The sequence below is a fragment of the Nyctereutes procyonoides genome, unplaced genomic scaffold (genome assembly GCF_905146905.1).
Source record: "Nyctereutes procyonoides isolate TBG_1078 unplaced genomic scaffold, NYPRO_anot_genome, whole genome shotgun sequence".
Taxonomy (NCBI): domain Eukaryota; kingdom Metazoa; phylum Chordata; class Mammalia; order Carnivora; family Canidae; genus Nyctereutes; species Nyctereutes procyonoides.
Window position 1 is genome coordinate 54,588,325 of NW_026575146.1, and position 4,752 is coordinate 54,593,076.

At 42.6% G+C, this 4,752-nt stretch overlaps 1 pseudogene; it reads left to right on the top strand.

The window, feature by feature from the left end:
* The first annotated feature begins 4,303 nt into the window (after nucleotides 1–4,303).
* On the top strand, nucleotides 4,304–4,550 carry LOC129499732 (diphthamide biosynthesis protein 3-like; annotated as a pseudogene).
* The last annotated feature ends 202 nt before the right edge of the window (nucleotides 4,551–4,752 follow it).

Here is a 4,752-nt window from a genome sequence, read left to right on the forward strand (position 1 = left end):
ACCTACTTAATCTAAAGCAGCTCCCACTCCGTCACTACTACAGTCCTTTTTAATTTTTATCATAGCACTTACACGACCCAACTTTAAAAATTTATTTATTTATTTATCCTATGTCACCAACCCCTAAAATGTCAGCTCCGTAAAAAACGAAATAATCTGAGTTCGGTGGTTGAGCATGCCTTCAGCTCAGGGCCTGATCCCAGAGTCCCGGGATCAAGTCCCACATCATGTTCCCTGCATGGAGCCTGCTTCTCCCTTTGTCTGTGTCTCTGTCTCTCTTTCTCTCTGTGTCTCTCATGAATAAATAAAATCCTAAAAAAAAGAAATCATCTATATCCTTAGATTTTATCCCAGAATTCTTACAAAGTAGATGCTAGATAAGCGCCTTTGAATGAATGACTGAATATCTAAGTATTTCATGTGTATACCATCATTAATGTCCACCAAGTTCCTATTGTTTGATATTTATTTAGGTTGTTTCCAAGTCTTCAGACATAAAAATGGCTCTGTGACATCTTTGTACATTTATTATTTCCTTAGTATAAATTCTTGAAGCTGAACTGTGGATCCAAGCCAAAGGGTTGTGATGTATACTGCTATGTCATCTTACAATCTGTACCAGTTTATAGTTCCACTACGAAACATACATCTCTAAGGTTCTACATCCTTCCCCACAGAGGAAAACCAGTATCTCCTTGCTGTTTCATTTTCATGACATTATTAATGGAACTAAATATTTTTTCACATATTCATTAGTTAGGTGAATTGTTTTTTTAAAAAAATTCTATCCTAAAAAAAAATTCTATCCTTTGTCCATTTTTCTTTCTTTCTTTTTTTTTAAGATTTTATTTATTTATTCATGAGAGACACACAGAGAGAGAGAGAAAGGGGCAGAGACACAGGTAGAGGGAGAAGCAGGCTCCTTGCAGGGAGCCCAATGTGGGACTTCTTCCCGGGTCTCCCGGATCAGGCACTGGGCTGAAGGTGGCGCTAAACTGCTGAGCCACCCAGGCTGCCCTCTTTGTCCATTTTTCTTTTGGGTTTTCAGCTTTCCTTAATGATACAAAGGAATATTTTTTTAAAGAGTAGGTTGAAGGTATTAACCTACAATTTGTATGATATTAATATCCAGACATCTAGAGCTGAGCCTCCAAACATTCACAGAAGTTAGAAAGTTTGCTGCATTCTGATTCTTTCCTTACTGGTTGGCTTCTCAGAGAGGGAAATGTTGGGATCCCAAGGTGGTAGAGGCCAAGTGGCTGCACTTAATTCTCAAGACATGGTCAGCATGGCTACAGTAATGGGCAGTAGAGAGGATCAGTAATACGCCTGACATGCAGAGGTCTTTGGCTTGGGCTAGTTGATAATAGTATCCTCAGAACTCATAGAGATGGCTAGTCTTCAAAAATCTTATTTGATTTGCATAAGCCAAAAGCTTTAGTTTTGGTAAAGAGACATGAATTTTCATAATGGAAAGGTACAGCCCCTCAGTCAATTTCCCGTTGTGAGCAGTTCACATGACCAAAGCCCCTTGAATGGGGGGGGGGGGCGTTGGGCCCATTGAGGAAAGAACTCACTATACCACTAGAAAAACCTCCCAGCCTTCCTCCAGAGGACCTGAGAGCATTTATCAGATGACTATGGATTGGAAAAAGAAGAAATAATCAGACTTCTGGAGGATTACTGATCATTTGTTTAAACTGATTTACTGGTTTGAATTGATCCTACTTTCTTACAACCCAAACACCACTCATGCCCACCAGTTAGAGGACTTAACTGAAGTCAGATAAATACGGGCTTCAGATCTGTTTCATTGAGGAACCCTAGTGGGTTCCTGAACTCACCTGTCGTTATCTCTCTATATCAAGAACATACAATTGGATTCAATCTACATAATAACTGACAAAATCCCCCATAGGACCATAGCTGTATCTATCTCTCCATCCATCCATCCATCTTACTACTACTAAAGCTACTATTACTACTATGATTAATAATCAGAAAATATCAAGACACTATCATAACAATAATAAGAGCTACCTCCTATTGGGTACTATGTATCAAAGACTGGTTTAAGCCCTTTATATGGATTTATTCGTTTCTCATGACACAGATTGCTAGGAACCTACCTCATTTTATTTATTTTTCTTTCTTTTTTTTTTTTTTTAAGAAAGAGAGAGCGCAAGCATGAGTGTGAGCATGAGTAGGGAGGGGCAGAGGGAGAAGGAGAGACAGACAAAATCTCTAGCAGGCTCCATGCTCAGTATGAGCCCAACGTGGGGCTTGATCTCATGACCCTGAGATCATGACCTGAGCTAAAATTAAGAGTCCAAAGCTCAACCGACTGGGCCACCCAAGCACCTACCCCCTTTTTTTAAGTAGTCTCCACTCCCAGCAAGGAGCCTGATGTGGGGTTCAAACTCACAATCCTGAAACCAAGACCTGGGCTGAGATCAAAAGTCACAAGCCGAACCGACTGAGCCACCCAGGAGCCCCTGTTCATTTTTGAGACCTTAGGGACCAGGCACTCAATTAAGTGCATGTTACAGGAAGTAACTATGACTGGTTTGTCTGGTTGTTGATGATAGTCTTTATTTTTTTTTTAAATTTTATTTTTTTTAATTTTTTTTTAATTTTTATTTATTTATGATAGTCACAGAGAGAGAAAGAGAGAGAGGCAGAGACATAGGCAGATGGAGAAGCAGGCTCCATGCACCGGGAGCCCGATGTGGGATTCGATCCCGGGTCTCCAGGATCGCGCCCTGGGCCAAAGGCAGGCGCCAAACCGCTGCGCCACCCAGGGATCCCTCTTTTTTTTTTTTTTTAAGGATTTTATTTATTCATTCATGAGAGACACAGAGACAGAGGCAGAGACACAGGCAGAGGGAGGAGAAGCAGGCTCAAGGCAGGGAGCCCGATGCGGGAATCGATCCTGAGACTCCAGGATCACGCCCTGGGCCAAAGGCAGGCTGTAAACCGCTGAGCCACCCAGGGATTCCTGTTGATGATAGTCTTAAACAGACCTTCCCTTGTAGGTGAGGGCTTTGGGCTATCCTCCTTGGAACTTCTCCCCTCTTCTCCAGGCCTGACATATGGCCTGTTGATCCTCTCCCTATTAACTCCAGGTTCAGCACCTGCCTGAGGTCTAGGTATGTGGAGAGATCTGTTTGGACACAGCTCAAGCTGCTCCTCAGCATTCTAGTTCTTAAACATGGGTGTTTGCCCCCCAACCTCATCAACAGTAGCTGTGGATGACGGATGACCCAGCAGCAAGGGACACATATCTAGTCACTTGTGTCATTAAGGGGCTGCATTATGCAGGCCTGCAGCTTTGTCTCCCACATACCCCAAAATATCTGGCACCCAAACATTCAGGGAAGGAAGCTCTATTTTTGCTAGAAGGCATTTTAACCATTATTTGTTTTGGGTTTTAATACCTTCTCATCGGGCAGCCCCGGTGGCGCAGCGGTTTAGTGCTGCCTGCAGCCCGGGGTGTGATCCTGGAGACCCAGGATCAAGTCCCACATCGGGCTCCCTGCATGGAGCCTGCTTCTCCCTCTGCCTATGTCTCTGCCTCTCTCTCTCTCTATGAATAAATAAATAAAATCTTATAAAAAATAATACCTTATCTTCACTCTTAGGATCCTAATAATTCTGGGATGTTAGAGGAGTTCAAAGGATAATGATAATCAAAATAATGGTTTTTGAGCCTCCAGGATATTATACTAAATGAAAGAAGCCAGACACACAAAAGGTCACATATGTAGGAGTCCACTTATAAAACATCCAGAGTAGGCAACTCTATAGAGAAAACAGACTAGCAGAGGCCAGGAGCTAGGGGAGGGGTGCATGGAGAGTAACTACTTAAAGGAAACAAGTTTTCTTTGTGAGGTGATGAAAATATCATGGAACTAGATAGAGGTGATGTTTGCTCAACACAGAATATACCAAGTGTCACTGAATTGTATACTTTTTAACATTTTTTTTTAATTTATTTATGATAGTCACAGAGAGAGAGAGAGAGGCAGAGACATAGGCAGAGGGAGAAGCAGGCTCCATGCACCAGGAGCCCGACGTGAGATTCGATCCCGGGTCTCCAGGATCGCGCCCTGAGCCAAAGGCAGGCGCTAAACCACTGCGCCACCCAGGGATCCCAACTGTATACTTTAACAATGGTTAATGGGTAATTTCATATTATATGAATTTTACATTAAGAAAAAAAGCATAAGATTTCCTGAACTGGTGCATGCTAGCACCAGGCTGGGACTGCATCCAGGCTGGGTGTCAGCTGGCCCCAGTGATAATGGCTATGTTTCAAAATGAGGTGGAGATCAAGGACTTCCAATATGATGAAGGCTCAGAGGCATATTTCTAGCCCTGCCCATGTGGGGATAACTTCTGCATTATGAAGGAAGATTTGAAGAATGGAAAGACGTAGCAATGGGACCAGCTGCTTTGTCATTGTAAAAGTGATTTATGACAAAAATCAGTTTAGGTGTGGAGAAACAGTCCCAGCCTCTTCCACCCACAAAGAATTAGTTACATGCTGAAGAAGACTTTAGAAACCCAAATCCTGAACTCTTGGGAATGAGTCAAGGTGGAAAAAATCAAAGACAAAGTTACTGACTTCTTCATGGGGACAGCTATTCTATAGCCAGAATGTGGATCCTTTCTATTGGCTGCCAAGTTCATCTTCAATTAAGGAAGCAAGTCCATGGGATACCTGGGTGACTCAGTGGTTGAGCATCTGCC